The 13,962-nt window shown below is 40.3% G+C and overlaps 1 protein-coding gene across 1 annotated transcript in view; it reads right to left on the bottom strand.

The window, feature by feature from the left end:
• Window positions 1-13,962, bottom strand: part of KCNK9 (potassium two pore domain channel subfamily K member 9) — a 162,872-nt gene that overhangs the window by 78,106 nt on the left and 70,804 nt on the right. The window lies entirely within an intron of this gene.

Here is a 13,962-nt window from a genome sequence, read left to right as displayed (position 1 = left end):
TCCCTGACAGTCTATGGTTTTGTAATGACTGGGAGGGAAAGGGCAATAGAGAGCCACTGAAGGTTTTGGAGGACAAGCATGTGTTCAGTCCTCCAGCATGATTTAATTACTGAGATCATGTCAATCCTTGCCCAGATCATCTACATTCTACCTTCTTAGGTTTCTCCCAGCTCTAATATTCTTTGTTCTAAGGCCTCTCCCACGTCTAGGTCCCTATGGTTCTTTTCCTTGGTTTCTGAAACATCTGGCATAAGTCACTGATGCAAAATACTGGCCACAAGAAACTATGGTCTCCTGTTGTTCTCTCTCTCTGTCTCTGTCTCTGTCTGTCTCTCTCTCTGTCTCTCTGTCTCTCTCTCTGTCTCTGTCTCTCTCTGTCTCTCTCTGTCTCTCTCTCTCTCTGTCTCTCTCTCTCTCTCTCTCTCTCTCTCTCTCTCTGTCTCTCTCTCTCTCTCTGTCTGTCTCTCTCTCTTTCTCTCTTTCATAACTCCTGAACATGTTTCTTCATTTCTGATAGTGCTAAATGAGCATATGGTGTACACAAAAAAAAAAAAAAAATCCCCTGTATTTGGGTCTGACACCATCCTACTGATTCTGCAGCCTCCTCCCAATTCACATTAATCATCTCAGAGAAACCCTGGCATGCAGACTCCAGGACAGATCTGTGGTGGGTGCTCATGGAAACAGGGACCGATAAGAAATGACAGCAGATTTTGGATAGTGTGGGTCTTATCACTGACCTTGGAAAGCCTGCTCTGGGCAAAGTTGTGTAGCAGGCAGAGATGCTCTTTGGGGTCCTTAGATTTCAGAGAAATTGAAAGTTGGAACAGATTTTTGAGGTCATCTAGTCAACTACCTTCATTTCACAGATGAGGAAACTGAGCCCAGAACAGTGGTGACCTGACTCAGATCAAATACAGAATTAGGGAAACTTCCTGAAACTGAATCCAAGTCTGTGCTGTTTCAACTACCCTCTTTTCCTTTCTCTTCCTATCAGTCCTGTGTTGCTAACATAACCCTTACCATACACACATACACAGGCATGCACACACATACACACACATATACACGGGGGCATACACACACAGAGGCATGCATACACACACGCACACACACATAAACACACACATACACACACATACACTTTCCAGGTATATTTCCAGGGATATCATTTATCAATTTCAGAAATATGGCACTTCCTATCTTTGAAATCCTTGAGGAATACACTCACTAGTGGGATTTCTGGGACAAATTGTTAATAAGAGAGGAAAGAAACAAGCACTTATCAGGTGCCTATTATGTGCCAGGCATTGTGCCAAGTGCTTTACAAATATTATCTCATTTGATCCTCACTACAGCCCTGCAAGATAAGTTCTATGATTATGTCCATTTTACAGTTGAGGAAAATGAGGTAAAGAAGAGATTATGTGACCTGTCCAAGGTCACAAAACTAGTGAGTTTGAATTTGAACTCAGGCCTTCTTGACTCTAGGTGCGGCACCACCTAGTGGCAGAGCATCCAGATGAGGATAATACACAGGACAGTTGTTTTTTCAGTCATGTTTCACTCTTCATGTCCTGACTTGGGGTTTTCTTGGCAAAGATACTGGAGTGGTTTGTCATTTCCTTCTCCAGCTCACTTACAGACGGGGAAACGGAGGCAAATACGGTTAAGCGTCTTGCTGAGGGTCACACAACTAACTAATAAGTGTCTGAGGCCAGATTTGAACTCAGGAAGATGAGTGTTCTATAGTGTTCTATCTACTGTGCCACTTTCTTGATTTATGACCATGTCATTCAACATCACTTAACCTGTTTGCCCCTTAAGAAACAGGTAAATTTCTCAGACATACATCTCACAGATGGCTCAGTATAGCATCTACAAAATTAATAATATGGCATTTAATTTATATAATTTAATAATATAATGACTATAATAACATAGCATTTACATAGCATTTTAAGGTTTGCAGAGGGCTTCACAGATATCTCATTTTTATCATCACAAGAACTTTGGGAGGCATGTGCTATTATTATCCCTATTTTATAGATTAAGAAGACAAGGCAGAGAAAGGTTCCAGGACTTTCCCAGGAATACACAGCAAGTAAGTATCTGAGGCTGGATTTGAACTGAGGTGTTCCTAACACAAAGTCCAAAGTTCTATCCACTGTGCTACCTAAACTGCCACTATGAGAATCTACAAAAAGTGCTTTGGAAACCTTAAAGCCCTCTATAAATATCAACCCCCATAAAGAATGGGTTAGATGTACCAAGATGAGCCTTCCCTTCATGGGAAGGGTCAATGATATGGCTCTTCCTGGGGTGTGCTGGGACGCCCAGTCCATGTTTTATGAATGCCTATCCTCATTTTACCATCATCATCACCATCATGATCCAATTAGCAGCAACAGCAGCCCCAGAGAGTTGAGAAAAGACTTGGATTTAATGAAGGGAAAAACTAATGGTTGGAGGTAACCAAAAGTGGAACAGATTACCCCAGAAGGCAATGGGTTCCCACTCTTTGAAGGTCTTCAAACAAAGTCTAGATGGCCTCTTCTCAGGTATGCTGTAGATAGATGTTCAGATATGGGATTAGATGGATTATCAATCAGATCGAACAATAGCCTCCAAGGTCCCTTAGAACTCTAAGAGTCTGTGATTCTGTACCCAGCCTGCTCTCCACAGGCAACATCTTACATTCTAAATCCTATCAAAACTTTACTAGGATCACTGGTCCAAGAAACATAAAGATAAGTCACAACTGGGCCCTATCCTCATACAGTTTACAATCTAGTAAGGGAAGGAAGACAGAAAACACCTTGGTAGGGTTGGTGGCACACAAACTAAATATGGGTCAACAGAATTACAAGATGGCCCAAAGAACTAATGTGATTTTGCGCTACATTAGTAGAGAGGTCTGCTGTTTTCACCAATCAGACCATATCTGGTGTATTATGTTCAGTTCCAGGAACTACTCTGTAGAAAGAGTATTGATTCATGGGAAACAGATAGCCAGGATGGTGAGAGGATTCCAGATCACAGGGGGTAGTAAGGTTGGTGAAAGAAAAGGGTCAAAAAGGTCTCTGAAATGATGAGTCCAGGTCACTGGGAGGAGTGTGGTGAGTCAGGATGAGGAATGGTTTCCAGGGAAGTTCAATCCAATTCAATAATCACTTATGAAGTATCTAGTAAGTATAATTAATATGGAGATCAGCTGAGAGATTAATAAATACTTTGAGGCATTAAAGGACTGTCTTCATTTTTGTTTTTGTGACCTCAAAATTTAGCACAGTGCCTGGCACAAAGTGAGCACTTAATAAAGCTTTTTGTATTGAAAGAGAGACAGAGACAGTTGGTGTTTGGACCTGGAGTCAAAAAGCTCTAAATTCAAATCTAGTCTCAGATACTTACTAGCTTAGTGACCTTGGGCAAGTCATTTAACCTCTGTCTAACTCAGTTTCCTCAAATATAAAATGGGAATAAGAATAGTACTTTGTGAGGATGAAATGATGTATTTTTTTAAATGCTTAGCATGGTGTCAGGCACATATTCAGTACCATATAAATGTTATTCCCTTTCTTTTCTTTAGCAATCTATTGACCAATCTTTCCATCTGTAGCTAATGATCAGACACAAAAATAGAAAGAAAGGGGAAGAATGAGAGAGAGAAAAAAACAGAGATGCAGAGACAGAGATGGAGAGACACAGAGAAAGAGAGACAGAAAGAGAGGAAGAAAGAGAGAGAGAAAAGAGGAGAGAGACAGAGAGGGAGAAAGAGAGAGAGGAGAGAGAGATAAAGAGAGAGAGAGAGACAGAGAGGGAGAAAGAGAGAGAGAAAGATAACAGATTCAGACCGAAAGCCAGCACCAAGCTCCAGGCTGGGTGAATCTTGCCTTTTCCCGTTGCTTCTCAGGCATTCTCCAATTAGATACTTTACATTACTTCTATGATTAGCAAGTTATCCTAAGACCTTTAATCTTATTAAAGACTGAATAATGAAAATCAACAGAAATAATTTATTTACTTTCATGAGCTCTCCCTTCCCTGATCCCTCCCACATGCTCAAATTACAAGCACTGAGCTAATATTTACCTTTTGAAAATGCACATGGGGTATCCCAAGCACTCTGGGTTTTCTCTTGGACTCAGTGACTTCATATTTTATGACCTTCAACTACAGATCAAGCAGAAATATCTCTTTGCACAGAAGATGGATGGGCTCTTATTAAACTATCATTTTTTTAAAAAAACTCAGCTGGTAGGAAAAGACAGAATTGTTTAAAGATATTAGATCTGAGACTCCGGCTTCCATTACCATTCGCAAGTACTTTAATTAAGCAGGACTGGCAGTATCCTCATGGAGATGCTGAAAGATCCAAAGCAAGATGAGTGCTTTCTCTGTGAAATCTTTATTTGGGAATGCATTTGGCTTCACAGGGGGACTCTGGGGGTAGGGAAGCACTGCATTTAAGATCAAAAGACCTGAGTTCAAGACCCAACCCTGTCACTGTACAACAATGGGAAAAGTCACTTCATTTGTGTTTCTTCACTTTTAAAATAGAAAGAAGTGGGGGAGAAAGTAGGGGAGGAAATGGTATCTATTTTACAGATAGGGAAACTGAGACCCAAAAAATGGTACAGGAGAAGGAATGCCAGATGTAGATTCAGAGGCTCTGGGTTCAAATCCTGACAGCCACTTCCTACCTGTGTAATCTTGGACAAGTAAACACCACTTCTTGGGAACTTCCTCACCTGTATATGGCAGGGGTTGTTTAGATGACCTCTGAAGTTCCTTCCAGGTTTAAATCTATATTCCTGTGGTTCTATTTTTCTTCCCTGGTTGCTGAGTTGCCAAAGCAAGGAGCCTAATTGATGCAGAGAGTGGAGTCTTTCCCCTCCAAGCTGACATGATTCTAGTGCATGGGGCCATGTGTATTTATGAGACTACAAAAATATGTAATAATCATCACGTGGAACTTTTTTTCTTTTAAGTCTTTGGTGACTCCATTTCCTACTTTTGAAAAGGACAACAGGCAGTAGCCTAATCAATCCTCAGCACACCAGGATTGCTTTCTGCCTGTCCACAACAGCAGGAAATTGTACTTGAGTGAGACATGGAGTGACTTGCAAGTCAAAAGGAACCAGATGGGACCGCCCAGCTGGGATCATTTAAGGTTCCTGAGACACAAGTGGGTTGGGATCTTCCTTTTCCAATTTCCTATCTACCTAAGCTCTCCAACCTTTTCCATTGGTAAAAGATCAGCTTCTATACTTCATTTCCTTTCCTCCCTGCAATATCTTATCTGCTGAATTCCTACAAAGCCTTCTTTGAAGGCCAACTCCTCCATGAAGTCTTCCATAGGCTGTCTCAGGAGGTAGTGATCTTCCCATCTTAGAAAGTCTTCAAACAGATGCCAGATGGTCACTTGTTGCTGAGGAGATTCATGGTACTGATAGAAGTAGGACCTGAGTTCAAATCCTGCCTCAGACACTTTCCAGCCAAATGCCCCTGGGCAAGTCACTCCTTAACCACTCTCAACTTCAGTTTCTTCATCTGTAAAATGGAAATAATAATGTCCCCTTCCTAACAGATATTGTGACAATGAAATAACATGAAAATCACTTTGTAAACCTTAAAGTGCTATATAAATGCTAGCTTCTAACTCTCAGATTGTGATTGTAAGAGTGTCCCAAATAGACCTCCTTTGGCACTTCAAATATATCCACTCTGAGCTTCCTCCTGGGCAAAATTAGAGTCCCAATCCTATCCCTTTGGGCCTGAAAAGGCATCCTGAGTTGTTTTTTGTTTTTGTTTTTTGTACTCAAGGGTATCAAATTAGGGACAGTAACTCCTGCCCTGAACTCACAAGAGGCAGTGTGCTCCAATGGAAAGGGCAATGGCACAAAAAGTCTTAGGTATGAGTTTGGACTCTGCACTCACTACACTGAATGATTAATAGATCAAGCGTCTGTAATTTGCCCCAAAGCATGCAATCAATCATTCCAAACTGGAAAAGGACCCCAAAGTGAATCTCATCTAACATCTCCCTAAGCCAGGAATGCCCTCCACAGTCTTTCTGAGAAGTAGCTCTCTGGTGGGTACTTCACCTTTGTCTGCCTCAGTTTCCTCACCTGTAAATGAGGATAGCATACTATAGCACCTACCTGGAGTATGAGGATCAAATGAGATAATATGTGTAAAACACTTAGTATAGTGCCTGCCACATGGTAAATGCTTAAAAATGCTAATTCCCTTTGCTGTCCCTCTTCTTCCTCTTGGAGATATCCTGTGATGAAGAACTCACTACCTCCCATGGCTGTCCATTCCCATTTTGTTTGAAAAAGTACTAATTGTTATTTACTTTCCCTCTCTTGGCCTCTGTAAAATGAGGCTTAAAAAAATGTTAGCCCTGCCTTCCTCACAGGGTTGTTGAGACAATCAGATGAGATGGAAAATGTAAAATCGTTCTGGAGAAATAGAATTTGCTACACCCAAGTAAGGTAATATTATCATCTCAGGAAAATCCCTCTGTTCTGAGACATACTGGATGGATCTGGGTAGAATTAAGGCTTGTCAAACAGAGGAGGTGTAGGGGTAATGCCAGGCAAGAGAGCAAGCTGCCTGACTCATCCCTCCATGACACATCCATCCCCCAGCCCCAACTGGCTCATCCTGGGAGAACTTCCTACTGAGAATCACCGAGAGTGGCTATTAATGAAGTCATTAACCCTGCTTCAATGAGAAATTTCTTCTTCTCTGCCACCCTAACCCCCCTTCATCCTAAATTGCTGTTTCTCATTCACTGTTCAGAAACATGCTAGAGGGAGGTTTAAATGATTCCAAATTGCTAAGTGGAATTGAGCAAGGTGCTACAATTTCAATCTCTGTCTTCCTTAGAATTGGGTCACCCCTCTTCCTTCCAGACTTACCAGCTCAAATCTTTGTTGGCCTTCAAAGGAAGGTACAAAAACAACAAAATGTTCTTACAAAAAAGTGCTGATAAGGAAAAACAAAAACAACTGCATGCAAAAATAAAGTTTTTCCTAAGCAGGGCTAGAAGGAAACTTAGAACACAAAATGTCAGAAGTAGAAGTGACCTTAGAACACAGAATTTCAGAACTAGAAGAGATCTTAGAGCACAGAACATCAGAGCTGGAAGGGACCTTAGAACCCAGAATATCAGAGCTGGAAGGGACCTAAGAACCCAGAATATCAGAGATGGAAGGCACCTTAAAACACAGAACATCAGAGCTGGAAGGGAACTTAGAATATAGAATTTCAAACTAGAAGGGACCTAAGAGTATAGAATGCTAGATTAGAGAATGTTGAAGTTGGAAAGGACCAGAGAGGTCATCTAGCCCAACATCTCTCTCCCTCTTCTCACTATTTTACAGATGAGACATTTGAGACCCAGGCAAGTAAAATTACCTTCTTATTAAATGTACAGAGTTGAGTTAGGTAAAAATCTAGGACCAGAACGCCAGTGTCTTGATTCAGAACTCTTTCCACTGCACCAAATTCCCTTTCCTTCTTTCTTTTTCCTCTCTGTCAGCTACTACCTAAGATGCTCCTATTTATCCTTTCCCCTTTCAATCACAAGTTTCTCCCCTCACTGAAGGGGTCATCCCCATTTTTCAAGGTCACACTGGTGAAGAACACTGGGAAAGAGAAGGAAGGAAGGAGGGCAGCCTCTGACCCTGGGTGGTTATTATGTAAAACGTTTAGTTTCTGCAACTGCCTCCTCCTTCCCCTTGAGTCTTCTGTTCATTTGGGGAAAGGAAATGTCTCAGGGACACTCTTAGGTGAGTAACAATCACGCTGGAGAGATCACGGATCCTCTTCCAGAATGAAAGAGGAGCAGCAACCATCCAAGTCTGGGGGATAAATCTCATTACAGGTAAATTCCCATAGTGACCTGCCTGACTCCCATAATCCACAGACTGGCAGAGAATAATAATATCTCTTCCTAGATATCGACACCTTCCTGGACAGATGGAACTAATTCCATGGAGTGAATCCCACAGACAGACGCCCTAGGGCACCATGTAAACTCATACAAGAGGTAATAAAGGAAAAGAAACATGACACCACCATGGAAGTAGAGGGCACACAGATTCCACGACCCTGTCCCAATCTGTGGCACATGAAATGCACTAACAGTCTTTAAAGTTTTACAAAATGCTTTCTTCCCAGTAGCCGTATGTTGCAGGCAGCCTGAGTACCTGTTAAACCCATTTTACAGATGAGGAAGCAAAAACTTAGAGAGATTAGCCAGGGAGCATCAAAACTGTAATTCAAACCCAGATCTTCTAATGCCAACTTTCTGTTCTTTGCCCTATACCCAACCAACTGCCTTAGGTCCAGAATTACATGGCCCTGGGCAAGTCACTTAACCCTGTTTGCCTTAGTTTCCTCATCTGTAAGATGAGCTGGGGAAAGAAATGGCAAACCACTCCAGTATCTTTGCTAAGAAATCCCCAAATAGGATCACGAAGAATCAGGCACAACTGAAAAACTACTCAACAACAACAATTTACTGTGCATTAGTGTCTTGGGATTATGTAAACAACTGTGGCTTGGAAGTGGGCCCCTGGTTCCTGAGGCAGCTATTTGAAAATTTCGACCCATCCTTCAGAGTTAGAGCCCCACGATGGAACGTGTGCATGAAGAGACTTCTGGCAAGAAGGTTGCCCAGCAGAGACTGAACTTTTTTCAGTCATGGCAAGTCTTAAAATCATTTCTATTAACATGTGGAGGCTTGTGACTGGAATCAGTCGATGAAGAAACCCACACTGGAGGTGTCATGAATCCCATAGAGTCTACATTCACACTGGACTATGCTTTGACTACATTATGAGAACAAAAGGCCTTGGCAGTCAGTAGATCTGGACGGTATGGTGGAAAGAGTGCTAGATCTAGAGTGAAGACCTGAGTTCAAATTGGGCCTCAGACGCTAGCTCTGTGAGCCTGGGCAATTCACTTAACCGTGTCTGCCTCAGTTTCCTCATCTATAAAATGGGGATAACCATACCACCTACCTTGCAGGATTGTTGTAAGGATCAAATGAGATACTTGTAAAAATGTTCTTAGCATAGTACCTGGCCCAAATTAGGCACAATATAAGTGTTTATTCCCTGCTTTCCCTCCCAAGGTTGTTATAAGGGTAAAATTAGATAATATCTGTTAAACATTTTGCAAATTTGAACATGCTACTATATTCCTAGCTATAATTATTATTGTTAACATAATTACCAATTATAAGTTTAAGTGGAAGTTGGAGGCTCTTAACCTTTTTTGTAGCATGGACCCCTCTGGCAGTCTGATGAAGCCAATGGACCCATCTCAGAATAATGTTTCTAAATGCATAAAATAAAAGTCAGTTAATTATACTGAAATATTGTTATCAAAATATATTTTTTTAAATTCATGGAATTCAGGCTAAGAACCTCCTTGTCTGAAGAAAAAAAATACATTCCAGGTTCTTAAAAACTACATTACAAACAAGAGAAACCTTTTGAAAATTTTCATATTCATTAGAAAAATTATTTTTTGAAATTAAATATTGGAAGCCTCCAATGCTCAGTTTTCAGTTCTATCTCTGACTCTAAGATGAGGTGTACCTGCTCAGTCTCAGTGAGGTTCTGGCCTATAACACAATCCTACCTTGTGACCACTTCTGAACCAGTAGTCAGGACATAAAAACAATTTTCATGAAAGTTTATGAACTCATAGGTTAACTTATTTTGTTTCTGAATCCATACTGACCTGTTTAACTCTCACAAGCTTTGCTTTCAATAAGATGACAGTCTTAGCTGTAGAAAAAAAAACAAAAAAAACCCCAAAAAACAAAAAAAAAAAAACGATCCTGAAGTTCTATAAAGGAATCTAAGGCAAACAGGGTCAAGTGACCTGCCAAGGATCACACAGCTAGTAAGTGCCTGAGGCCAGATTTGAGCCCACAAAAAGTTCTGACTTCAGGCCTAGCACTCAATCCACTATGCCTCCTTGCTACCCCTACCATAAAGGATAACGATGTTTACTATGATCTCACTTGATCCTTACTCTAGCCCTGGGAGATAAGCAGGGTAGGCTAATAAAAAAAAATACCTCACATGAATACAGGAACTGAGAAAGAAACAGACCCAGAGAGGGAGAGGAAGTAGTTTGCCCAAGGTTACATATCTGGGAACACTTTTTTTCTGCTTTCTAATAATAGCTCGCATCAATATAATGGTCATTCATGATTCTAGACTTCTGATGATTAAAAAGCTTCCTCGTTGCAGAGGGGTGATGGAGTCAAGGTGTAAGATGAGTCATACATTTTTGAAGATGGTCAATATGGAAATCTGTTTGCTTGATTATGCTTACATGTTGCAAGGCTTTGTTTCCCTCTCCACCCTGGAAGGGGGTAACAAGAGAAAGAAAGAAATGCTTGCTAATTGAACAAAATAAAATTTATAATAATAACTCCCACATTTTTATCACATTTTTCCTTTGCAAAGTTCTCTTCTCATAACAACTTCCTGAGGCAAGTATTGCAATATGATTCCAAGAGATTAAGTGACTTATCCAACATCACATGACTAGTTACAATCACAGCTAGGACAGGAACTCAGGTCTTCTTACACCAAGGTCACTGTTCTTTCCAATACCCAGTGCAGCCCCTAAATAACGTCTGTCAATTTCTCTTAGAAAGCAAACCTAGACAGATACTTTGCTAACACATAAACCTTGAAGATGACAGATCTCAGTCAATTTATCATTCAATCAATAGGCATTTTTAAGTGCCTACTGCATGCCAGATCTTCTGGTTGGGTTCTGGAGATGCAAAGAATATAAGCCTGTTTGATTTTTGTCTACTTTGGAAACCACAAATGCATAAATAAATGTACACAAAATAAACAGAAAATGATTTTGAGGGAGGGAGGGGAACAAATCATGAGATAGCCAGGTGGTTCAGTGGATAGAGTATAGAGTCTGGAATCTGGAAGACTTTAGTTGAAATCCAGCCTCAGGTACTTACTTGGCTATGTGACCTTCAGCAAGTCATTTAAGTTGTTTTTGCCTCAGTTTCCTCTTCTGTAAAATGGGGGTGGTAATAACAGCACCAACTTCCCAGGGTTGTTGTAAGGATCCAATGAGATAATATTCATAAAGCACTTAGTACAGTGCCTGACACATAGTAGGTGTTACGTAAAAGCTAGCTAGAATTTTTATTATTAAGCACTTGGGTTGAACAAACAGTCTCATTTAGAGTTTCCCCTAGGGATCCAGTGAGAAGAATATTACTTTATATCTCTCTTTGGGAAAGGCCAGTTTCCATCCTGCAAACTGCTAAGCAATCAGGATAAAGGTAGCCTGTCCCATTTTAAATGCTGAATGGAACCCTTTGGCCCATTAATCTTTATTGAGGCACGCTGCATTGTCCTCAGCATCCTGAAAGAATATTTGATTAATCCAGGATTCCAAAGAGAATGAAGAAGCTTCTCTTGCAGTATGCAAACAAGGAGTTGCCCCTGGACAGCAGCAGATGGGATGCCAGAAGAATCTTGGGCAGTCTCCAGGGCATCTCCTCAAGAACCCTGGACTGAAGACACAAAGCTGATCTGCTATTGCTGGGTTTTTCCCCTGTTGGCCACAAAGGACAATTATGACCAGCTTAGAGAGAGTGTGTGAACTAGAAAGGAGGCATATTTGGGCTCACTATAAGGAAGAACTTCCCACCAGCTAATGCCACTCCAGGGATGATGTCTGTCAGTGGTGTGCTGGTAAGTGTTTAACAACTGACTTGCTGAAAACATATACATTTCATATATGTATACATACACACATACATATATACATATAAATGTATACATGTGTGCACACAAGTGTGTGGTATATATGTATGTATACACATATGTATGGTATATATTGTATATATACATATATGTATATATTTTATATGTAAGAAAAATATATAAATTTTTCTTTCTTTTTGTCATATATATTTTATATAGTTTGCTTTTCAGCACACAAATTTCATATTTTTTCTTTTTGGTATACATTATGTATTTTTTCTTTATGTGTGTGTATACACACACAAGCGTAATATGCATCATTAACATTTTTTCCATCACTTTTTTAAGTCTAGACAATCAACAAAGCAATAAGTCATGCCTTGATTTGTAATGTTTGCCAATTTCCAAGGTGTAAACGCTCACAACGAAAATTTAACAGCATGAGCTGGCTGCAGCACACTTCTGAATCCCTTCCAACTCTAACACCCGTGTAAAGGGGCTGCTGCCACAAGTAGTGAGCTCCCCAACTAGAAGCTCAAGCTGGAAGTATTCAAAAAGACACAAGAGCAAATGAGATAATGGAGAGGAAAGCACTTTGGAATCTGCGGGGAAACTGTGACCTCATCTGTGGAATGGGGATAATAGCTGAGTGGATCAAATAATATAATACCTGTAATGTGCTTAGGGCAATGACTAGCACACAGTAGGCCCTGTATAAATGTTAGATGTTATTATAATTATTATTAATTAGTAACTGATAGGGACCTTTTATTTATCTGAGACAGCTAGGTGGCACAGTGGACAGAGTGCCTGGCTGGGGTCAGGAAAACTAATCCCCCAAATTCAAATCTAGCCTCAGACACTTACTAGCTGTGTGATCCTGGGCAACTTAACCCTATTTGACTCAGTTTCCACATCTATAAAATGAGCTGGAGAAGGAAATGGCAAATCTAGTATCTTTGCCAAGAGAACCCCAAATGGGGAGTGAAAGAGTCAGACACAACTGAAATGCCTAAACAACAACCAAGTATCCACCTGTTAAAATCCTCTTCTTCCTCCAAAACCTGTCCCAAAGACTACTTCCTAGAAGTCTTTCCTGATCACTCCCAACTGAAAGTGATCTTTCCCTCCTAAAATTTCCTTAGGGCACTTCTCTGGACCTTTGTGTTACCTATTTCACCTTTCACCTTGGATTATATTTATTTGGATATATAGCTGATTCCTAAAGTCTTAATGTAGTTTCAAAACTGTATAGTAACCTGTATATAACGTTATATCTCCCTACTCAAAAATAGGGACAGGGTGATATTAATTTATGTCTTTACGCACTACAGGTAGCTAATAAACATTCTCTGAATTTAGTTGTAAGAGATTCCTCCAATGTGTTGGTAGTTGGACAAGGAAATGGCTGAAGTCCCTTGCAGCTCTCAATCAGACAATTTCTTGAGATATCACTCCCTTACCTATAGGATAAAATAAAACCACCTTACTCTGACATTCAAGGTCTCCAATGGTCTGATTCTAACCTATCTTTCTGGGCTCATTTCACACATGGTTCCCCCTTGAAATCTCCAACCTCCCTATAGCTTAATCCCCCCAATTTTGGAACCAATAGATACTTCCACATGTACAGTGACTAATAAATATTATTCCACATAGCAAATAGAATCAAAGGATATCACAAATGGAAGGGATTCCAGTAGCTATCCAATGAAATGCTAGTAATCCCCTCTATAATGTTCCAACAAATACTTATTCACTGTGGAAAACGCAGAGCAACTTGAGAAAACTTATATTAACAGATGCAGAGCAAAGTAAGCAGAGATCCAAGGGGACAACCTACATAATGATCACAATAACATAAAACAAAGTTTTGATAATAAGAGCAGCAAGCATTTCTATAATGCTTTAAGGTTTGTAAAACATTTTTATAAATATTATCTCATTCGATCATCACAACCATCCCAATCCTGGGAGTAGGTGCTTATTATTATTATACCCATTTAACAGATGAGGAAATTAAGGGAGATATAAATTAAGTGACTTGCCCAGGGTCACACAGGTAGGAAGTAGACTTCCCCACTCCAGGTCTAGTCTATTCACTGGACCATTTAGCTACCTCTCTCTATGTGCACATAAAACCTGACACCAGAGTTTCGATGGTGAAATATAAATGTCCTGT

Source organism: Notamacropus eugenii, chromosome 4 (genome assembly GCF_028372415.1).
Source record: "Notamacropus eugenii isolate mMacEug1 chromosome 4, mMacEug1.pri_v2, whole genome shotgun sequence".
Lineage (NCBI taxonomy): Eukaryota > Metazoa > Chordata > Mammalia > Diprotodontia > Macropodidae > Notamacropus > Notamacropus eugenii.
Note: the sequence above shows the minus strand (reverse complement) of the source record. Positions and strands in the feature narration are given on the sequence as shown.